General features: G+C 45.1%; 2 protein-coding genes across 5 annotated transcripts in view; one reads left to right on the forward strand and one right to left on the reverse strand.

Moving 5' to 3' along the window:
• Positions 1–11,512, reverse strand: part of PKP4 (plakophilin 4) — a 99,077-nt gene extending 87,565 nt beyond the window's left edge. For all 4 annotated transcript variants that reach the window (XM_074828413.1, XM_074828414.1, XM_074828410.1 and 1 more), the window contains exon 1: positions 11,413–11,512. The gene's annotated coding sequence lies outside the window, so the exon portion shown is untranslated. The remainder of the gene's footprint in view (positions 1–11,412) is intronic.
• A 194-nt stretch (positions 11,513–11,706) lies between these two features.
• CCDC148 (coiled-coil domain containing 148) overlaps positions 11,707–24,320 on the forward strand; it is a 77,237-nt gene continuing 64,623 nt past the window's right edge. The window contains exon 1 of the mRNA XM_074828217.1: positions 11,707–11,882. The gene's annotated coding sequence lies outside the window, so the exon portion shown is untranslated. The remainder of the gene's footprint in view (positions 11,883–24,320) is intronic.

Genomic DNA, 24,320 nt, shown 5'->3' on the forward strand with positions numbered 1-24,320 from the left:
TGGATTCCTATCATACTGGTATACTCAATTTATTTTTTATTTATACAAATAAAATCATATCTACCATAAGGGAATTCAAACTACTTCAATCACACAGTTAAACCAGCAGAAAGTAGCCAGCTCCTCTGGGATGTGTTTACAATCAGTTTTGGTTTGATTCATATCCTGCTGGCATCTCTGCAACTGGAAAATGTTAAGGTCAAATCAAGGTGATTTGCGTGCTTTCCTTCTGTGGTAGGGCCGATTCAATTAGGGCTCTTGAATAAAATATACACAAATATCTTCATGCAGTAGCTGAACTTATTAATAATCAAAGCTATTACTACATTTAGCATCCACCCATGGCACTCTAACGCCAAGTACATCTGGACATCCACAGGATTTTCAGAATCAGGCATTCAGGTTCTACCACGTTTAACTGTACAAACTGGCATCTGAAAACAGTTAGTTCAAGCCACTGCGTCTCCCTCTGCTAGTTTTATGGTAAGACTTCACATTTTGGTCTCAATTCACCCGGGATTAAATGGGGATCTGATCCTGTCTGTTCAGCCGAGAGCCAGTCAAAGCCATAGCTGCTCTAACCAATCCCCAGTGAGCAGCATGGGAAAAAATCTGCACAGTTGTAGTTGTGTCATGATAAATAACTTACTTGGGGGAGGTGCTGAACGTCCCCTACCTGAGTAAATCACCATTCTGTTTGAAGATAACACACAAACCTACACATAAATCCTATACTGCAGCAAGTTTGACAGACACATACTCTTTCATCTAGATGAAGAAATGCTCTTGACGTTGGCCAGGGGAGAGGCAGTCACTGCATCTCCTAATACCTGCTTGGAGGTAAAAAAGGCAAAACGGAAATAAAGTCAGGCATTAGCACCACGTCATTCAATGTTACTAGGTCCACTTTCAGTACACTGGACAAGATTAATTACACTGGACACTAGCTCTGCCATCAAGGAAAAGCTGGGTGGAGAGCTAATGTGCACTTACAACCAAAAAGGTGGCTTGCGTTTGTACACCTACAAAGTCATAAGTCTTACAAATTTAACGCATTACATCCTGAGGCAACGTCGCACCAGACTGCTTCACATTCATATTAAAAAAAATACACTGTCAAGAAGTCTCAACTTTGGACCATAGAAGGCTGTCCATCAGTAAGGTCTTTTGAAAGGCAAACTAGGTCACCAATACTACTGCAGAGATAGCTGCTCCTCCACACACTATACAGGAGATCATTAAATGCATTAAAAATAAGAAAGCATTGTATTCAAAAAATAGCATATCCTCAGTTATAAGCATTGCCTTCAGCTTGGATTGTCCTGTTTCAAAGAGAGACTGAAAAAGTACAAATATCCAATGTGTGCAGCAAATCCAGCTACCCCTAAGAACTTCAGCAAAGCGACTGCATCAGACTAGAGATCCATCCAGCATGATGATCCCGACTGACAATGGCCTGTAGCAGATGCTTGAGGAGAAAGGCACGCAGCTCTGTATCCCCGGGCTTCTCGCCCAGCCACCACGAGGAAACAGCCCGGCTGTACAAACAAGACAGCTTCCAATCCTGAATTACTAGATTCAGCTGAATTATGGGAATTTAATGGTAAAGCAGATAAGAAGTCCCAACTTACGGTATCTTATAAAAAGTTGTGTAAAATGAAGCAGAAACACTCTGAAGGAACACAGAATATTAGCTGTTTCCCAGGGGTTTTTTTTCCCATATTCTGTAAAGAACCTTATTTTAAAACCTTTAAATACTAATGCCAGATTCTTGCAACAACATATGCTGAAGAACAGTAGTTATCCATCTGTTGTCTGGAACCAAAACTTGACTCTGAAATACAGGCCAAGCAAGCTTAAGAGTTCTGAATTTCAACAGACTGTAGTCTTCCGTAAGGATTTTCACTGATGCCTTAGCTTAAGAAATTATAAAATCCATTGATAAGGGTAAATATAAAAGACAGCGGCATGATGGCAAGCTTGAGAAAATAAAAGTTGTAAAAATTAAGAAAGTTAAGAAGATTGTGTAGTTATCACAGCTACATCTTTGCTCTCCTTGTTTGAGGCTGTTACAAATTGCCAGAGCAGAGGCTCTGTAGTTGGTTGTTAATTAGTTAATGAACGTTAGTAGGATGACATTGCAGAGGTTTCACACACTCAGTATTTATTCTTACGGGGGGCAAAAGGACACACTACACTTGGATTTCTACAATTAGAAGGCATTTTTGCACTGAAGATAAAAATCTCTAGCCTGGCTGTAATTCTGTGCTACGTGCAAATCATTTGAGTCAGCTACAGGCTATTTTTAAGTTCAGAGACCGAAGGGAAGGCAGCCTCCCTGAGATAGCGGGCGAGGAGGGAAAGAACAGAAATGGAGCTCATGCAGCAGCATACCCTGTCCCCCCTTCCTCCAACATGTTTAAGTTTGCCCATCTAAAGACTTGGAAGTGAGACAGACATCAAATATTTTGAAAGAAAAGCCTAAGCAGGCAGGCGACTGTTTGCCACGCAGAGAACAGTAACATGCTGTTACCAACTGCCTCGTTCCAGTGAACCTGGGGAAGAAGTCTGCTTCGGATCATACAGAACCAATTATTAGCTCCAAGAGAACCATGCAATACTGAAGCAGCTACCTGTTCAGTGTTAGTAGCTCTTGATTTTTGTAAGAAAAAAATTCCATACGTGTAAAAGAATGCATTTGACTGTTGTACTGTAAGATGAAGTATTTCCGAGCTGTTCCTCTGATCACCAAACGCGACCGAAGGAGGTGCTGTCGGAAGTTCTCACCCAGTGACATTCTTCTGAAGTACGATCAATCTCAGCTTCCACTCACAGGAAAAGGTAACGTTTATGCCTCCAAATGCAGAAGGCATCTGCATAGCAAGGTACTTTGTTTTCACAATACTCAATCATAACATGCAAGTTTGAGAACAATCAATTCAGAAAGACATTACTCAGTAAGTAGCAGGGAAAAAAGCCCCAACAAACACAGAGAGGTTGAGGACTCATGGGTGTTCTTTAAAGCAACCAAACCAGCAACTTAAAAACAACCCGCTACAGACTGCTGCAGAAACATTTCTATTGGTGACAAGACAGTATTTTTATTGCTTGTATTGATGCATCCTGACATTAAAATTGCACGCAAATTAACTAGTCTAGCAACCTGGTATTTTTCCATCGACTGTTTTAATCTACAGAGATAGGCACACAGGACTAAGCAACTGATAAACCAGATTTAATCAGATGGTCTTAATGAAATTTAAAATTTGAACATGTGAAAATCACATCACACAGCGATGCTTTACATAAAACATTATTTTCAACTTTCTATAATAAAAACTATATGGAATATTAACATAGTAAAATATTTTTGTTCCGTTGTAATAGTATGCCTGTGATGCTTTGAGATGAAGGGAAAACAAGGAAAACTCTGGAAAAATTGCAATAACTCGAGCTATCTTTGCTATCTAAAACAAAAACATAGTTGTATCTCCCTTTTCCATTTCAAATTTCAGTCCTCCTGAAATATATTAATATTTATATTATAGAATAAGTCAATATACTAGTAATGCAGGACAATTTAGTAATACAATATAAAATAACACAATGAACTATATCACTAAAACAGCATTTGCTCAAATTCAAATAAGGCAAGGCTTTCTAAACCTGACGAACCTCACACTTCCTGAAAGCAGGCCAGCTGTGATTTAAGGTATCTTCTTTACATCTATTACAGTAAAAATGATATTAAAAATTTTGTCATTATGAATACCAAAAAACATATTAAGTTTAATAAAAAAGGTTATCTTCCTACACTGTGCCAGTAAATTTTCAGACTTTATTAGTGCAGGAGGAACTGACTGAAGAACAGTCTTCCTGCTCCTTCCTAAGCATTCGCGGCTAGCCAAAACAAAACTCAGTAGCTCATCAGACAGACCAATTCCTGTATTCAGTCTGTCTTGCTAATTCAACATATTTTAAGTTACTGAATATCTTTGGGGTGGGGTTTTTTTGTTGTTTGGCTTGAGTTTTTCTGTTGTCATTTTTGGTTTTGTTTTTTTATTTTTTATTTCAGTGTCAGTATGAGACTTGGTTAATTTTTTGTGTTGCTTAAAAATAACCTATGTGTTCCACAACAATATTAAAAAAACTCTCTCAGTACTGGAAGACACATCAGTCTGAACAAAAAAGCATCCCACCATAGGCAGTGTTTTCCACCAGAATTTGGAACCTCCTTAAAAAATTTCAAGTCTTTGAACCACAGTAAGTTTTTGTGTCAGTCTTTCTATTCTGTAAAGAATTCTAAACAATGATTTTTGAAAGTATAATCTGGAAAAGGATTTATTTAATTACAGTGAAATCTCACAATTCTCAGTGTATGCTGTTGCTGTAACTTATGGTAAGAAACAATGGCAAAACTAAGAAAACTTAGTAATTTTATTTCTTTATTAGATGGTCCAAAGAGCACGGATCAAATGGACACATCTCACAGATCTGTAAGCCAATCTGAAATTTCTGGGTTCAATGTTTTTTTGTCTCTTCTTTGAAATACAAATGCACTCCCAGAAATAAGTGATGTATTGTATCAATCATCTCACATGCCAATATTCTCAGCTAAAAAGCGGCACTGGTTATTTTCTCTACATTAGTTCTGAGTACAAAGCTCGATATGAAGGATACAGAGCAGCAACAGATGGCAAATTCTGCTAGCATACCTTTGATTAATCCCAGACTGGTTTGGGTTGGAAGGGACCTCAAAACCCATCCAGTGCCACACCCCTGCCCTGGACAGGGACACCTTCCACTAGCCCAGGTTGCCCAAAGCCCCGTCCAACCTGGCCTTGAACCCTTCCAGGGAGGGGGCAGCCACAACTTCTCTGGGCAACCTGTGCCAGGGCCTCACCACCCTCACAGGGAAGAATTTCTTCCTTAGCTCTCATCTAAATCTCCCCTCTTTCAGTTTAAAACCGTTACCCCTTGTCCTTTCCCTGCCCCCCTGATCAAGAGTCCCTCCCCCCTTTCCTGTAGCCCCTTTCAGTCCTGGGAGGCTGCTCTAAGGTCGCCCCGGAGCCTTCTCTTCTCCAGCTGAACCCCCCCAACTCTCTCAGCCTGTCCTCACAGGGGGGTGCTCCAGCCCCCCGAGCATCTTCGTGGCCTCCTCTGGCCCCGCTCGAGCAGGTCCGTGTCCTTCTGCTGTTGGTGCCCCCAGAGCTGGACCCAGCACTGCAGTGGGGTCTGATGAGAGCGGAGCAGAGGGGGAGAATCCCCCCCCTCACCTGCTGCCCACACCCCTCTGGGTGCAGCCCAGCACACGGTTGCTGGCTCACAGTCAGTTTTCCATCCCCCAACACCCCCAAGTCCTTCTCCTTGGGGCTGCTCTCATCCCCTCCTCGCCCAGCCCACACACACACTACATCCCTGACTCACCACAAGCTTTCGTAAACCCTACTCCACATAAACAGGCTAATGGGAAGAGTAACAAGTTTTCACCGATCATATTTACCTTCATGATAACAAATGCACGAATACTCAATTCACATGTTATACAATAACAGAAAATTCCGCCAATACAAGACGACGAAGGCCATGTTTTTGGAATTGAAGAGATTTCCTTTAGGATGCATTGCTGGCCACGCCTTTCTGGGCAGGAAGAGGACAGAAATCCACAACTAACTGGAAAGTCTCCTGTTCGCATTATATTTCTAGCAGAGATGGTGTAAGCGAAATCAGTTAAAGCAAATTAAGATATGGATTAGGTGCTTTCTATCTGGACACATCTAATGCAAATGCTTTTGAGTACATTTATAAAAAAATGTTAGAAGTGTAGCACAGGTGATAGCCTAAGGCTTCACACCACATACATACCACAATGAGGTTTTGTTAAGAAGGTGAAGAGAGGAAAAGTTTTTGGCACCCATGTAAACAAACAGAAATCCAGAGTTTTTCTAAGGCTTCTTCCCTGTTCGCTTACAGCTGAACCTCATCTGAGAAAAGGCAACGTCTGGCACCGCACGCTCCAGCTCCTCCTTCTCCCCACTTGCTCCCCAGATCTCTGCTGCTTCTTACCCATCTGGCACTACAGCAATTGCTCCTACCTCCTTGTCTTCAGCCCCCTCATCTCCTTCTGGGACATTCTCCCTCCTGCTCCTACTGCCCCTGGAGAGGGCTTCAGCCAAGCCAAGGACATGTACTGGGCCGAGCGCTGTGTGGAGCCACCTGTGCTGCATCTCCTCCTGCTGCCAGCTCCCACCAGGACCCTCCAGACGAGTGAATCCCCCCACAGCCTTCCCACCTAACGCTCCCAGAGGGACTTCACTCATCAGGGGCAGGAGGCCCGGCACTCAAACTCCTCTTTAGGAACCCAACGAACAATAAAGGCTAGCTCATCATACAACCTACACACTATCCAGGAGCCATCTGCTTTGCAGATCCAATAGCTCAAGGGTAATTTTATTCACTGCCCACAATTACCACCCCACGGTGGCATAAACAGTAAATAACTTGAAAATCCCCCCATTGAGCTGTGATGCAGAAAGCAAGTTTCAGCTTGTGCACCTTCAAAGGATTTACAATAGATTCCTTTTTCCTCTTTAATAATGAATTAATCACAATACCAATCAGAGTATTAATAAGCTATAATGTTGATACAAGGTTCACAAAAACCCACTACATTTCACTTAGAACACAAGTCTTTCATAAGCAAAAGGCCCCACTATGGGGGGGGGGGGGGGAAGAAGTCTTAATTTTAATTATTACTTGAAGAATGGATCAATCACTCTCAAATGAAGTAATAACTCACAGTTGTATTTTCTCCACTAAAATAAAAGGCATGGTTAAAATTATTTTTCAAAGCCATTAAACAGGAAGCTGACTGGTCTTTGATTTCTAGTGCTAGGTAAGAAATTTGTAAAATTCTATGCAAGTTAAAAAGAGGGGGGGGGGTGGGGGGGAGAGATATATAAGAGATGGCCATGGAGACATTTTGCAGGTAAGATATTTTTAACCACAATAACTAAAAATTGCAATATTAGAAGGAAAACACATGTATATTAAAAGTATGTCTAACTTTTTAAAAAAATTTCTGTTAAAAAGGCATCTTGTTTAAAAATACTGAGACCCTAAGAACTGATTTTCCCTAATTTTTCCCAAAGTGATGTTGTCTCCGTTTGCCTGTAAGAGCAGGATGCAATGAAAAGGACTAGAAAGTTAACAACAGCCATAGAAATTGTCCGTGGCTCACTGTAATCGAGGCTTCTGCCCTCGCTGCTCACTGCTGACTCAAGGGGAGGAAAGGCAAGGCAAGGCAAGGCAGCTCGCGGGCCGGGCTGGTTCACTGAGCTGGGCTCTGCCAGCCGCAAGGCCAGACACTGCTCTTCAGGAAGCACAGGGCTGACTCACAAAGCCGAGCCTGGGAGGAGGACAAGCCTGTGCTGGAGTCACCCCCCTGACCCGGTGACACATGCCTGCTCACCGCAGAGCGCGGCTGGACTGGAAGGGCATGTCCTCCTGCTGCGTTTTCATGGCTCAGAGAGCAGTTACGCCTCTGCAAGACAACCGAAGAGCCTTCTCCTTAAGCCTTTCCTTTTAATGATAGTGTTGGGGATTTCATTATTTAAAAATAAATTAATCTACTGTGACACTGAAGGAGTCCTTCCTTCTTCCTGAGATGCACGTGTGTCTCCTCCACCTTGGAAGAAAAAAGGAGTGAGGTGGTCAGGGCAGAGAGCGAAAGAGGCAGCGAGTGGGAAAGGAACAAAGGTCTGAACACTGGTGCCAGCTGCAGAGATTTCAACTGACAAGAAGCCGCAATTTTCTTCCGTGCAAGCAAAAGCTTTGGGAAGGTCACCAGAGGAAGCTTTTTGCTGTCCTCGTCCACCTCCTCCCTCCCTCTGCAAACCTCCCCTGAGCAGAAGAAACGAGGATTGCGTTTGGGTAAGAAGAACATGAAAAGTTATTTAATGAACTAGGACATATCACAGGCCTTAGGAAAAGCAGCCGAGAACCAGCAAAGCGGCCAGGCGTGCCCAGAGGCCCGCCCAGTGCTGGCAGCCCCCACAGCCCCCTCCGCAAGTGGGTTCGGAGGGTTCCGCTGCGGGACCCGACGCGGCCGTTCCCACGGGCCCGGGTTCTGCGCCAGCCCCTGTTCTGGGCGTACTCCTCATCCTCGCTGCTGTCTGAGCTGCCTTGCTCTCGGCAGCGTCTGCACGCAAGGTAGGAACAGGAGTGAGCAATATTTACAAGCTGTGCCCAAAACTCCAGTTTCAGGTCCAGCTTTCTATTCACTTGTGCATATAGCTACAATAGCTCAATTATTATTATTTTTTTTTAACTAATTAGAGAGGAAAAGTTTGAACCAGTCCAGTTTACCTTTTGGAGTGATGGTACATGCCATATTCATAACGAGTTGCAATCTCACTTTCACTAGAGAAGAAATCCCCCCACAAACCTAACCAAAAACTCTGAAAACATCAGAATTTAGCTCCACAGCACCTCGAGTTACTCAGATGTACACGAGATGGCAAACGACGTTCCTCCGGCCACAACCCTCACAGGCAGTTTCCCACCAAACCCTGGCAGATGGGGTCCCTGCTCCCACCCCCTCTCGCCCTGCACGCCAGCCCTGGCCGAGCCCCTGCCGAGGGCAGGCACAGAGGTGGGCTCCGGGCTGCGGCCAGGGCTTCCCTGCCACAGCTGCCAACTAAAACCCTGCCTTCGGGTTGTAAAAGCCCCTCTGCTTATGGCCCTGCTCTGTGTAACCAAGCTGTAAACAGCCCAGTGCAGCTTCTCCAACAGAGGAACCCGGTTCTAAGCCAGACACAACGGTTTGATTGAAAACAATAAGAAAGTAAATGAGAGCAACACAAAATATGTCTGGTAAGAGGCTCATAGGCATTTTCTTCCAGACAACTATGACAAGTTCTGCTTGCTTATTAGGGGTCTTTTCTATACCATATTACAATAACTATGTTCTGGTAATAAACCCAATTATTCTTGATTACACTTGTAACAACATTGTTAAGGTCACCAAGATCCCTGAGCTGGTCAGTGCTTTCTTGCACCAAGAAATAATCAGATAAACGCTTGCAGAACTTGCTCGTTTTCAGCATCACAATTAAGAAAAAAACCCCAACGAAATTAAGACAGTATTCGCAGCGTCCCATCTTTGGGAATCGCTTTAGCCTTTCATCTGTTATAAATGTATTTAAATAATCTGCATAAGTGAAGCAGAAGCACATAAAGTTCTTAAGTTTCCTGTTTTGTTAATACACAGACTCTGTCTTCCACTGAGACTTCTCTCACAACGCATGCAGATTTCCTATACTAAACACCAGACACAGCTTACTAATTAAGATTACTATTATTTTTACATAGCACATGCTATCATTCAATGTAAAAAAATACCCCCAAATGCATTATAGGCTCTATTTTGCTAGTACATGAAGCTGCTACAAAGTAACATATCCTAGTGCTTTCCTTGTTTACTTTGTGTGACTGAACTAATCTGTTCATTCTAAAAGGATCCTGTATTACTGTTAAAAAAGCAAACACCAAAAGGTATATTATCGATATTTTAAGAAAAATCAGAACAAATTCTCCCCTCTTGTATAAGACTACTCTCACAAAACTTGCTCTGCTATTTATCCTTAACATCTAACAAGGAAAAAAGCCATAATTTTTACTGAAGAAGGCTCATCAGCTGTTCTACCTTAACTAAAAATATTAATAGCAACTTATTTCAGTAGCAAGACAGCACTTTACAAGCAATTTAAACCAAAGGGGAAAGTTGCTGTGATCTGTCTTTTCACAGACAGGTTACATTTGCACATAATACTGTAATATTTAACCGAGACGCTACAGCATGTCAGTGCCAACCATAAGCTGCTTTCTGCCCCCAAAACACACTCCTCCCATTTTAAATGTGATAGATGAGACCAAATTAGTGTATCTCTATAAACTAAACAAGTAGATTTAGTAAGTTACCATATTATTTGGCGTTTACCTCAAAAGCACAGTTATTAAGTGGAAAATGTTATCATCCTTGTCTTCTCCTAATCTCTAAACTCCAAGTGATCGAAAAATGAGAATGTTGAAAAAACTGAGAAGGTAGTTAAAGAGACATTACTAACTGCGAGTCCAACCACGCCTTTTCCTTCAAACAGGCAAATCTTGAAGCAATGACTAATGTAAAATTAACACGGAGCAGAAGGTTATTTAAGAAGTACAAAGGTCTCCGTGCCAAAGAGGGGCCCTTCAGCACCACCGAGTCGCTCCCAGCGAGACCCCGGCGCGGCAGCGGGAGGGGGAGAGGCCCAGCGGCGGCTCGGTGCCGAGGCGATGGCTTTCTGTGGCGATCGCCATTTGTACCTTCCGCACCAGCCACAGCCCCAGAAATACAACGTCCTGCTGCAACCCCCGGGCGCAGTGTCAAGATTAGATCTGTTCTCCCGAGACTCCATTTCCCAGCTGCCCTCGCCTCGGGCGGGGAGCGCCGCTCACCAACTTGTGTCCGCAGGTACGCGCACGAGTTCTGCCAGAGCTGCGGAGCGACCCGGGGGGACGGGCAGCCCCGGCCCCCACGGCGGGACCCGCCGCCGAGCAACCGCCCCCGTGGGCCACAGCGCGCACCCAGCGCCTTCACCGCGGGCGCGGGCTGCTCTGCTCCTGCTCCGTGTCGGGTTTTTGATCGGAGAAGGGGGGGAAAAAACTGCAGAAAGTTACGGTTTCAGTAGCTGCTGCTGCCGCTGCGCGGTCCGCGGAGCCCCCGCCCGCTCCCGAAGGCGCGCAGCGCCAAGTTCCGCGGCCACGCAAAGGTTAAAGCGCGCTCGCACGCTCAAGCCAGGCTCAGGGCGGACGCCCGCCTGGGCCCGGCGCCCACCGGGCAGCCCCGCGGCCGCGGGAGCCGCACAGCGCGGCCGCGCCCCGCCGACCCCCGAAGTTCCCGCCGCGCCCCCGCCCCGCGGCTGCGCGCTCCCGCGGGCGCGGTGCGGTACGCGCTCCGGCGGGGCGGCCCTGCCCGCTGCGGCTCCGCGCCCGCAGCGCCGTGCACCGCCCCGCGGCGGCCGCCGGCCGCGCATCCGCCGCTCGCTCCCCCCGCGGCCGCGGAAGGCGACGGGCCCCGGGCTCCGCGACCCCGGCCCGCACCCGACCCGCGGCGCCCGCCCGCCCGCCCCCGGGCTCCCGCGCCGGGCGGGGGCCCCTCCGCCCGCAAGGGCCGGCGCGGCGCGGGCGGGCAGCGCGCAGGGCACGCCACGCTCCGCCGCCGCGGGAGGGGAGCGGCGCAGGCGGAGGACGGCGGCGCCGCCGCGGGTCCGCCCGAGGCGGCGGCTCCTCGGCCCCGCTGCCCCGGGCCGTCGGCGGGCTCCGCCGCGCCTCAAACCCCCGCCCCACGGCCTCCCGCGGCCCCACACTCACCGCGCGGGGGGCGGCGGCGGGGCCGGCCCCGCTTAGCGCCGCGGCGGGCCCCGGCCCGGGGTCTCCATGGTGGCGCCGGCGCCGCCGAGCCCCGCCGCCCGCTCCGCCTGGCCGCGCCCCGCCCCCCCCGCGACGTCAGCGCAGCGCCCTGCCCTGCACCCGCGCTCATTGGCCCGGCGCGGCGCAGGGCGGCGCCCTATTGGCTCCCGTCCCGCGAGAGGCCCGCCAATGGCGGCGCGACTTGAGGTTGCCGTGGTTACCGATGCTGTGAGGCGGCGAGGGGAAGGCGCAGTCGTCCCTCAGCGCGGCGAGCGGGGGTCGCGGCCCAGGCGGGACGGGACGGGACGGGACGGGACGCGGTGGCTCCGCAGGGAGCGTGGCCGGGGTGGCCGCCCGCCCGCCCGGGACGAGGCCGCCGGCGCGGGGGAGGCTCCTCCGGCGCCACCGCGGAGCCCGCCGGCCGCCTCGCGGTGAGTGTCCGTGCGCGGCGCGGGAGCGGGCGGGGCGCAGGTGGCTGGAGCAACCGGTTGCAAAATGGCGGCTGCGGCGGTACCACGGAGGCTGCTGCCGGAGGTGCTCGTCCCCCCGCCGGCGGCCGGGCTGTCCCGACCGGGCTGGCCGCCGCGGGTAGCTGCCTCCCCTCGGGGGGTGCCTCCTGCCCCGCCTCAGGCCGCCTTGGGAGTCGCCGCGGCCCGCGCTGCCGCCGCGGGCACGGTAGCGGAGCTGCGTTCAGTTGGGGCTCGCCCGGGGTTCCCGGCGGGCTGGAAAGAACCGGGAGCGGAGACCCGCAGTGCTGGTGTCCCGGCAGGACGCATCGCCCTGAGCTCTGCTCAGACTCTGATGGGTGAAGTCAAGGTGTTTGTGAAAGATAGGAAAAACACTTCGTGTAGTGTGTTAAAATCTCACCGGTTTGAAGGCTCTAGTACTTGCCTAACTGTATTTATGGTATAGAGAATTATACATGGAGAAAAGAAAAGCTTGGTCGTCTTTTTGACTTATATGACTCTCTGAACACAAAACCCCACTGTTTCTCGGGGTTTTCTGACCAATACTGTTTTCTCTCCTCCCAGCCTGCTGCTGTTACAGTTGCAATAGGGGACTGGCCACTTCACTGGCTAAGATGATGATGACACTGTAAACGGCTAAAACAAGCCAAAACCAAATTGTCACTTGAATCTTCCCAGCAGTGCATGTACTCTCGTTTCACTTGGTTATGCTTTTGCCTTTTATCTTTTCCTGATACTTGTCTACTGTGCTAAGAAGGCTCCAGATATTCTCCTGCAGGCACACCTGTATTTGGGGTGTGATTCACTGAGCAGCTTTTGCTGTTTTAACAGGTTGTCTTATTCAACCCCTTCCTCTCTTGCATTGATGCAGACTGTGTAGGAATCCCACTGAAAAATAACCATGGAAATGGTACCTGCATTTATACTGGTGTCTTTTGTTTTCCATCCAGATTAGTTCTCCAGTTTAGTGTGCAGTGGGATGCGCCGTATTTTTGTCTTGACATAAGGACACGTGACGACTCCGACATGGTTTTTTCAGTGCTGACACTACAGGTAGAAGTGTGCCTTTACCATGTGTTCAGAAAAGAACTGCAGGTAAAAAGTGGAGACATGGAGAGTCACCTACAAACTCAGAATTCATATAGTACCTTTTCTTAATTTCCATTACATTCCACTTGGAATGTAATCTGCTGTGCTGGAAACCATGTAGGGTATTGGCATAATTTTTAATCTCTGTAATATTAGTTGCCCTTTGTATGGATTAATACAGTAAGAACTCCTACAGTATGATCATATGCCAAAGGGAAAATACTTGGCAAATGTAAACAGGGGTCTTGATTCCTTGCTGCCCTGAAAATCTCATGATTCACACTATGTTGAGTGGGTATAAAATGTTACCCAACCAGACTGGTGGCCTCCTTCTAGGAAACAGGAGTTCAGAGGAATCATAGCAGAAACTTAGTAAAACAGAGTAACAAGGGTGAAATAAGATAAGCAGGGGAAGGGTCAAATGAGAATGGAGAGCAAGAGAAAAGAAAAATAGAATGTGAAATCTGAATAAGTAGATCTAGAATAAAGGGAGGAGAAAGCACAGAAGCTGTGAGAGCAAAGACTTCCATTAGTTGCAAGGTTGCTTCTGCCAAGGGTGTACTGGCTTAATTAAATCAACTTCAAATCACTCCCAACTGGTTTTACCCTGTAATCTGCATATTGTTACACTGGTCTAGCTTCCACAGATAACGGCTTTTAGAAGATGAAGCAGCTTACTTGCCTGCCCTGCTAAATGGAGCCATTTCTGAAGGTTGCTGTTGTGGCTGTGGAAGGCCCACTCTGCGGGCAGGGAGTGAAGGGTGGCACGCTGCCATCTCCAGGCCTGCTGGGTGCTTCCAGGTGGACCCCTGTGACCCTCAACACCCTTAGGAACAGTCTCTTCCAAGTGCACTGTAGCCCTGCAGAGCCAGGCATTGCGAGGGCTCTCTCTATTTTAGAGTTTGCCTCTTGGGCAAGATGGAAGAGAGTAAGAAATAATGGTGAGAAGGACAAAGTGATCTTGAGCCAGTTTGTTTTGGCACAACAGGAGTATAAAGAATTAAAAATAATATTTTGAGGTCCTGTCGGATTTGCAAATACACTGAATGACTATCAGTGAAGAACAGCAATTTCATTCTATCTGGTATTAGTCATACAGTCACAGCTTTTGTATTTGCTTTGGCACCCAGAGCAGCCAATACATTATCTAATTTGACTGCTGCATATCACAGGCCATCAATTCCCACCCGTTTGTCATTGTACTGAGCCCAGTAGGGACTGAATATGTTATGGAAAGGCACCCCGTTTTAACTTTCCCATGCAAAGAGCTGCATGGTGTAGTGATTCTTCTGATTTTTTATTCTGTTAGTTGATAGTAGCCTTTGACAAATACATGTTTAAACTCTTATATCAATTTTAGGATCAGAAACAAACAAGTACTGTTTCTTTTTATTCACCTTCCTTAGGACGTGACTTGAAAGTAAGATGATCCTTCTTTCTCATTCTCAGCGTCTTTTGGAAAGCACTGATTCCATTATGTTTGCAAATCTTATAAAAATCTAATGGCATGTTTTCCTTTTGAACCTTCCTGGTTTCTTATGAGCCTTAAATCTGATCTCTTAAAGTGATTGTGCTTGTTTTCCAGCTTTGTAGATGAGCAGTTTAGTTAACGGGTATTTGCTGGTTGTTTTGCTGCTGTTGTGCTCCTTCAGTATTTCGAGTCATTAATATATTTTTCTGCTTCATTTAGTCTATTCTGAAATTAATCCAAGTTGGAGTCTTTTTTTTTTTTTTATATCCCGCAGATGTTCACAGTCCTTACAGAACTCTGGCATGCCTGTCTTTAGCGATTATTTCGGTATTTGCAAGATTACCTAGGTTTTCTCATTTGATGGAAGTATGCAGGCAGAGGCTAGAAAGTGGGAATTGTCGGCACAGAATGCTCGGTCCTTGGACATGTGGGATTATGAAGATAAATATCAGTCATAAAAACAGTGTTGCCTTTGTTTCTCTTTTTTTTCTGGAAACTACTTAGTGCTACCTGTTTTATCTGTAATCTCTTACAGGTACTGAAATTACAAAGCTTTGGAACAAAATAACTGGTGAAGAGAGTGATGCTCATGGCAGGCTAACTGAACAAATGAGCAGCTGTGCAGCATTCACAGGGGAAATTATTTAGATGTGTAGGCTTTTTCCCCTCATTAAAACCTACAATTTGATTTCAAAAGTTACTGCTAGCCGTTGTGTTGATGTCACAGCAACTCAGTCAATCATCATACAGTTGACTTTGGGTAATTTGGAAACTGTAATTTCATGTGGTTTAAAAAGCAGTAAATGTTCTCCTGCTTTTTTATTGTGGAACTGGTGAGGTGTGACACCTGATAGGTGTATTTTTGAAGTAGTAGGGGACTGACATTTTGCTGTTTCAGCGAGGTGTTTTACAGAAATTTTAAGTTTCAGACGGTGGCATTCAAAATGGCCACTCTATCATGGGTATAGATTTCTCTCTCCCTGTGGGAAACCAGATATTGAAGAAAAGTATTTGGATACTGCCAAGGAGTTTGCATTTTCATAATTTTTTTCTTCCGTGGCTTTGAAGCATCAGGTATGAATATTTGATTCTAGATCCTGCAAAGTACTCAGCACGATCCCCAAGCTTCTGATTACACAGCCGCTTTAATCTGGCCCCAGCCCAGCTGCAGTGGAAATGGGACAATGCTGCCCTGTCATGATATCCCTCCAGCTCTCCTTGTGCCAGCAAACGTGACCGTGCAGCTGTGCGGTGAGCTAGATTACAAAATTGATCCAGTTTCCCCAGAAACCTCCCCGCAACATACGCTCTTATTTTTTTAGTGGGATCAATGTCCCACTAAAAAAAACCCAAAGCACAAAACACCTCCCTCTGCCCCCCAGCCCCACAAACAAATGAAAAACCCAGCTCTGGAGAATGCAGAGCTTCTTATATCTGCTCAAGGACAGGTGAAGGCCTGCTAAAATCCTGTGCAGTTCCTACTGACTGCCACAATTCTCAAGCTGAACAAAATACTACCCATCTTCTTACTAGGCCATATTTGAGGCCTGGAAAAAACGCTGAGAAATTTACCAAATTGTAACCTTTCTTATTAGACTAGGGATACAGAATTTCAAAGTGAAATCTAGACATTTTTATGAATAAGGAGGCAACAAAGAAAATGGATATGCAAAAAGAAGACTGATTCTAATTTATGGGCAGTACATTTCCAAGGGCTGTAAATAAGAGGCTTCAGACAAGCATGGTTTGGGTTTTGTAGTGGGATATTGGACAACATTATGCATTAATTTAAAGTGAAGGTGTGCCAAATGCTTCCCTACATATAACTGCAGATTTGGCCTAGCAGAACTGGCAAAAGCTGTACAAAATGACACTGATACTCCTGACAAAATAACCTGCAGTGGCTTCTAAATCATACGAATTTTCTAGCCCTCTTCCTTGCTATCTCACAGGCTGCAGACAGATGTTCTTCTCTGACTCCAGCTATGCTACCGTCAGACTAAAATCAGCTAAGCTAGCTTAAGGTACGGTGACACAACCTTTGGTGTCAGCACTAACTCCTAAGGTGCTGCTTCCTCAAGTTCCTCTTCACCCCCCCCCCCCCCCCCCCCCCAACTCTTAGCCCTGTTTGTGTGTCTTCACCTTAAGCTCCATTTGTGAAACAATCTGTTAAACTCTGAGCGGACTGATGCAGAATTGCTTTTAAGTATAACCATAAATGTGCAAATCACTGCAACTGAGGAAGCCATAGCTTCTCATAGGGTATAATAATAGGAAAAAGTAGCTTGGCTTGAGGATAAATTGGACTTACTCAGAGTAATATGTTCTTGAAGCACTGATAAAGAAAAACTGTACCCCCATACAGCATAAACTAAGCCAGCTGACTTCTGCCTGAAGTTCATTAAGGAATGCTTACACAAATTGGTCTGGCAGCAGAGCTGTGGGGAGGCGGCCTCCAGCAGTGGGGCAGTGAACCTTTCCATACAGGTTTGGTTTTTTTAAAGAACAAAACCATCAGTAACAAAGCTAGCATGAAAATGGGGTAGGTGGAAATCCCTTAATTTAAAATACTACACAGAAGGCAAGAGCAAAGACAGGAGCATGCACAAAAGGTGAGGACAGCTTAAAATCACCTGTTTCACTCTGTAAAACAAAGAACTGGGCTTCTCTTTCTCTTCCTGGTTTGAGAAAATCTGGGCTTTAGCTAGTTAAAGAAAACAAAACTATCATGACTCTGAAAACTGTATTTCCAATTGTTCGTCTTGCAGCGCTAGAAACAAAATCACATCAGTGGGTTTATCTGAAGAGCAATGGGGCTGTGATTTAACAACAGTAATCCAGATATGTTGTACAGAATTTTTAAGCCCGGTCTTTGGTAGGTAATTAGTTTTTTTTAGAGTGACTTGATGACTTCTGCGTACTCTGAGCGTCTTTAGTTGTCTTCCACTGAACTTCTGCCACTACTTAGTATTGGTTATTTTAATATCTGATGGTTTAGTAGATGTGATGCCTCTCGTAGGACACATGGTTCCGCTACAGCTCCTTTCAAGGTTTATCTCCTGCCTGAAAACTTACATCTGTTCCACTGGCCCTGCGTTAGTATATGTGGAATCCATCTTTGACATTTCTGTGGTAGGTTGAATCCTACCTCTTGATAAGAAGTGACTGCCGTTGAATCCTTGCCTACTGCATAGTCATGACTTGTTAGCAGAAAAAAGGAGGCCTGTGCGTATTTTGTGTGAGACCAGATTGTCTGTGACGCCTGTGGCAGCTGGGATCCTCTGTATGAGGAGACAGTGCCTGGTCGGTTCAGTGAGGTTACAGGCGATCAAGTGCTGTGTGTCGAAGGGTAGAGATGTTTATACCTCCACTGCAAAGATGTCTCTTTGCGGAAGCATGTGGCGAGTCCTTCCCCCATCAGGGTGGTGGCAGGAGGCCGTCATTAATGGAGAGCCCCTCAGCAGCACCTTCCAGCGTGAGAGCCGGCCCTTCTGCTCGCGCTGGTTCACCGTGCCAGCTGGTCAGTCCCGTGCTGTCAGCTCCCTAGCCTCCTTAGCTTCTCCTGCCTTTCAGTCCCTCTTAGTCCCCTGGTCTGGTCTGAAGTATTTTCTACTCTCATGCCAGTCCTCTCCTCCTTGCTGTTCTTACACCTCTAGCAACACATTTTCTTTTCTGGTTAAGCCCTCCTTATATGAAAACTGCAATGAAAAGATGCTTCTTTTGTAAAACCTTACAGCTTTTAGGTTATCAGGAAGTTAGATGTTAGCTGATGGTATTAGTCCTTGAAATCTTCCTTTCTGGTTACTTACAGAGTTTTGGTCATTTTTAATTTTGTTTGTTTAACGTACGCTAGTTCTCTTAGAAATACAGTAATTTACTTCATCTTGTGTATTTGTATAGTGTGAAGAATATTTAAAACTGACACAGACTTTACAAATTACTTTGGTGTCTTTAAGCTTACACGTGCAGTTATGCGCTGTGTTGGATCTAGACTAGAATGGCCATTATCTTGCAGAATAGAGTCTTGGGAGAAGGGCTAAGTACATGGGAAGAAGAATGGCACCAAAACTTTTATATGGAAATAAAAACCCAGGCAGATATTTTTTTCTTACACAATTTGGAATGATCTGAATGGGTAATATGACTTGTTGTGAAATATATTTTTAAATGGTGAAAAAAATTCTGTGTTTTTTAATTTACATATGGGTTCAATTTGAAGTGCTGTGCCTTGCACAGCTCTGGGTGCCACTTGTTAGAGAAAGAATGCATTTTCTGAAGTTACCAAGGTGATAGTTTTATTTCTTTCTTTTTTACTGTGAAGTTAAATGTTCTATTTATATACAAGCAAGAAGAATTTATTTGATTTGTTTTGGCAGTTAGAAGGCAGGTCAAATTTTGGACCAGGAGCATCATTTCATTGGTGCTATTACCCCTCCCCGTACTTTTCTGCCCTGTTATGTCTAGTCTCCTTGTTCATGTGAATCTGATCTTTTTGTTTAAAAGAGAAGAAAGAGTGTATCGCTTTTAGATGGGTGACTGAAATGCTTGGTTCCAAAACTTGTGGGCCTTAAGAAGTAACGAAATTGCAATATTTTGTTCCACTAATACCCATGTTTTTATAGAGTCTCAAGCTACTGCTTTGGCTTTGTTTTTCATTAACAGAGAAAAAGGAGGGGGGGAAAAAAGAGAGTCAAGGCAAAGCCCAGATACTTTGTTGTAACGCAGGGAGCGTTGATCCCATGGCAGCTCTCTGTTACAGCATCCGTACTTCTGCTGTGCTGAAAGAGCAATGTAGATTTAAGCATTTTATCTGATGGGTGCCAGAGCAGCAGAGTGGTAAGTTGCTCACTGCACTGTTACAAATACCCTGCTTTCCGCAAAGGCTGCCAAATAAGCAGGTACACTTTACGAGACAGACAGTTAAAGGTCAATTTAACTATGTGTTTGTTATTTCTTAAATAATGGAGAAAATTATAGGGTGCTGTAGTGGGTAACTCAGACTCACATCTTCCAGTGAATCTTTAAATGAACATGTTGAAGCATATTGTTTAATTTGTAATTTTTTGTTATACATGAAGGTAATAAATAGGAAGCTAGATAGAACATCAATAAAAAAGTATATAATAAAACTCTACAAATTTCTTGCATTCAAATCCAAGTGTCTGTAAATGATGCCTCAGGATTTCTGCCTTTAGCTCAGCAAAGCAGGATTTTATCCAGGATTGCCCCGCCACATGCCAGGGATTGCCGAGAGAAGCTGTGGCTGCCCCTTCCCTGGAAGGGTTCAAGGCCAGGTTGGACGGGGCTTTGGGCAACCTGGGCTAGTGGAAGGTGCCCCTGTCTGGGGCAGGGGGGTGGGACTGGATGGGCTCTAAGGTCCCTTCCAACTCAACCCAGTCTGTGATAATTAACTACTGAAAGCGTCAGAGCATTTTCTCATTTCACCCTCTCTTTCAGTTCAGCTTTGAAATTGCCAGGTGTGCTGTCTGCCACTGGCAAAGTGGGTGCGTTTGGCCAGTGAAAATGGGTTGTGCCAGTTGTGATCCAAGCAACGTAACAAAATGCCAGCTGGCTCCCTTCATTCAGGCTTGTGTGGTGGACATGAGTGGCTTGTTTTCCTACCCTTTTTATGTCAACTTGTCAACTTTAAAAAAAAATACTTCCTTTCTTTTATTTGCTTGTTGCAATTTTTTTCCCTATATGAAGTGTTTTTAGAGTTTATTTTATCCTGGATTTGCTACTTAGACTATTCAAAGAATAGAGGGGGAATAGTAGTTCTGTTGCAAGGCACAGATGCTCACAAAGCAGATGAGCTATTTCCCCCCCACCTTGTAGTGACAGAGCACTCCATGAAGCTGATGGTTTTAAGTGTTACTCAAATTGATCTTCCTACTTTCGATTAAGTTTTACTTAACGAGGAAGTAATGAGATTATCATAGACAAAAAGGACTAGGCTCTTTTGGGAACATACGAATTCTGATACTTGACTTTGTTTCAAACAGATCCGTAATTCTTTCATTAGGGAATGCAAAATGAAATGATAGTCAAATGATGGACTTCTCCAGCAACTGTTTTGACACTGAATGATAAAAGAATTATACGGTGTATTTTCTTCCTGGGGAAGGGATTGACTGTTGCAAGATTCAAACGTTCTGGGTGGGTGCCACTTTCAGGTAGTTAGTTCAACTAGGAGAACAGATCTAATTAAGGCTAAAGCTGCTTATTTGTTTGTTGTTTTTCACTCCATGCTGTACAATGGGAGTGATTCTCTTCCTCTTCCCTAACAATAATTAGGATCAGAGGGTTCCAACAACTGCATGTTAATATCTCTCTTCTTTGAATGGAAACATGCAGTAGCTAAGCAATTAACATTTCCTTTAAACTTTAAAACCTAGGAAAAAACCTTCCACAAAATATTTTAGAAATCTCCAGATATTCAAAAGAGCACTGGAAATAAGGGACTTCTATATTTGGTGTTTTTTTCTTGAGTTTGGGTGTTTTAAGGAAACATCTGGCCTAATCTATAATCAAAGTTCCTACTGATGTTGTATTCAAAGTTTTCAGTGAAGTCCACGGTTCATTTCTGGTGTTTAATTGTGGATGCCTACTGGTAATTTACGTGAACCATTGACAGGTTTGTAACTCCTGCTCTTGCAGAATTAAGCAACCTTCATTCGAACAAAATGTGAGTAGCTGTTAAACTGTCATTGATTATGCTGTTATATTTTGTGTATATTATTGATTTTGCATTTAATAATTTGAATGATTTAAAACCTACACAACAAGTTTTGTTTTAAACAGCATGTCCAGATCATTAAACGCTGTGCCTCTCCACCCAGTAATTTTGCCCTTCTGTTGATTAGCAGCAGTTTAGTTGAAAGGAAAAAAATTCCACTCATGACCCAAATCTGCAGAGATTTATGTATGCAAATGACTTGTTGAATTGGGGCAGTGAAGTCTGGGCTCCTTCAGATCTAATGGTTAAACTCACTGGGAGAACTCCTGCTCCTGGAACTGGGACCTTAACTGGTCATGAATCATCACCAGCAGCAACACGTGACGGGGTGTGATCGCAGTCTGCAGGCTTTGCTTGCTCCAGAAATGCTGACTGACACTTGTAGAGTTTAATTTCTATTTAAATGAAAGGGGGTAGATCTTGCCTTAATATTTGGTGTTCCCATATTGAAGAATATACTCGAGTCATACACCTCGGGCACATGCAAGTGTTTACGTTAAGAATGCACTGCAGTGTTTCATTGAATTGGAGGCATCATCTTTTAAGAGGTCATATTAGTTATTACCTAAACCAGCTCTGAATTGTAGTGAAATGCTAAATTGTCAACAGGAGGAGAAACAGAGGATTGGTAAACCTTGTGCTTTTTACTGTTCCTACAAGGTTTAGTCGTGGCTGGTTGTAGACATAGCTGATTTAGCATTCTTGGGGAAGAGTTTTCTATGTCCTAAAGGCTTCTGTTCCGTGGCTTTTCATCTTTTGTGCTTTTTCTTTCGAAGCTGCATCGAGTCTTCCAACCTAGAGCCTCTATTGAAGTGTGACCAAAACCTTGAAGCGGAGTATCTGAACACAGGCTTAGATGAACTTTTATAATATTGAAGGGGTTTTTAGATACATCAGCATTAAAGCAGAAGTAAATGTAACTTGCAGTGGTTTTATCATTTTGATCGGTATATTTTCTGGTTACTGAAGATAAAATACAGGTTTATACAGATCTTGTCCTTTCTGAAACCATCTTAACATTCATTTTCAGTGGTTTAGTGAAGTCATAACATTGAATTTGTGCTAACAGAAAAAAATATCCATTAAAAGGCTGAGATCAAATACAAATGTATGACATCATTCCAGAAGAGAGAAATGGGTAGGCTGGAAGGGAATAAACACTTATTTAATCAAAGATGGGAGCCCTAAAATTAAAGAAAATGGCCAATAAGTTGTTTTTTGCATCAGTTGTGTTCGTGCAGATGCACTCTCCTGCTTTCTTTTCAAAGGAGATGAAGCTAAGGCAAATATGTCAAGTTCTGTTAAAATACTGACATTGTATCAGAAGCATGTCAGTAGAAAGAAGAGATACTAACCATTTGCCAAAGGGATAAATAAATAAATAAACTGGAGGGTAGCTATGCTGCTGCTAAGCTTACTAGTATCCATAGTTATTTTTCAGAAAGGACAATGTTTCTTGTGTTGGAAGAAGCTTGTCATTTAAAGCTGGCCAGATGGACCCAGATTAGGATGATGGTTCCCAAAATGTGTAATACAGGAGAATGACGCTCATGTGGCAGCTGGGCAGGGAACAGTAATAAAAAGGGTTTGTAGAGAGAAGTGGGTGCAATGGATCCAGTCATCTTAAAGCTTTCAAGTACTCCCAATTTTTCATCAATAAGTTATTTTTGCCTTCATATAGGGTTAGAAGAGAGTCACTGTGTAGAGCTTGCTTCCCAAGTTTATCCATATCAGGAGTGCTGGGATGCTCAGAAACCAAGAGAAGCAGGCAGGAGGAAGGCTTTACTCATAATTTTGAAATTCAGCCTGATTTGTTTCATTTAACCTAATAAAATCTTAACCCTGCTAAAGGTTTGATGGAGCAATGAAGCTGTCAGGTGGTATCCCTTTTCTCTATTTCCAGCTGAACCTGACCTGGTTTTCTTTTAATTTACTTTTAAATCCCGTGCTGTTGTGCTTTGACCACGTACACCAGAGCCGGAACAGGTACTGTAAGCTGGTGGGCAAGGCAGGAGAATAACCAGAAGCCAGCTTGCATATCACACTGGGGATGAGAAGTATGGCTTTGTCTGTGCAAGAGACTGCTCATTCTGTCAAACTTGGATACGGATTGCTGATACTTACAGGAGAGTTTGCATCCACCCATGCAGTTGTACAGCAAGTAGTACTTATTGGCAGAGCTCCCTAATGCAGTTTTTTTTCTTCTTTTAGAGCTTTCCTCCAAATCTGCTGAGTTGTCTGGTTCTTAGTTCTCCAGCTAAAATGCTCCTTTGCCCTTCCCCTGCTGCTAGGGCTGCAGGCTGGGACTCCATGCTGGCAGTACCTAGTAAAAATGCCATCCTGTTTGTTATGGCATGGGTGGAGAGGGAAGCACTTCTCTGTTTGAGAAGTTAATCTGATTTAGCTGTTAGGGACAGCTCCTGACTGGTCCTTGCGTTCCCAGGGCCACAGGAGGTAGCTCCCTCTCTAGTGGGTGCTCTCAGGTACTTGACCTGCTCTGTTCCAGCCTGTCCTGCCTGTTCTTGAGAACAAATCCGAGCTTAGGCTTCACTGCACATCAGGCATTTGGAGACAAGCTTGCCCTCACCCTGGCTTTGCAGCACCTGCAGGCCACAGTGAGCAGGGGGGAGGCCTCAGCTCCTGCTGCTGTTGGCTTGGCCTTGAGCTTCCTCTTCAGGGATGGGCAGCAGAGCCATCCCGGCCTGACGAGCTCCAAGTGTGCCAGCAGCCTCAGGGCAGACAGTCACCCCTGTGCTCCTGGGAGGATGGTGGAGACACAAAGCCTGCACAGCTCCCCCGGAGCGGGCTGGCCCCAGCTGCTCTGGATCAAAGCCGAGTGGGGAACCGTGGGCAAAGCAGAACCTCCTAACGCTGTTGTCCCGGCAGCTTCGGGGGCTTTTCTGCCTTACAGTCTGACCACGCCGGGACAGAGCCAAGAAAGGGAACCCCGATGGAGTTTGGGTTTTTTTTTTATTTTTTTGAGTTACTGGATAAAGTGTTTTGGAGTAAACACTCAAATGACATGATACTTCGTTTTGGTTTAGGATGTTTGGATGTGAGGTGTAGGCACTATTCAGAAACCTTCGGAGTAGATTATCCCTTAATA

This window comes from Strix aluco, chromosome 6 (genome assembly GCF_031877795.1).
Source record: "Strix aluco isolate bStrAlu1 chromosome 6, bStrAlu1.hap1, whole genome shotgun sequence".
In the NCBI taxonomy this organism is placed as follows: domain Eukaryota; kingdom Metazoa; phylum Chordata; class Aves; order Strigiformes; family Strigidae; genus Strix; species Strix aluco.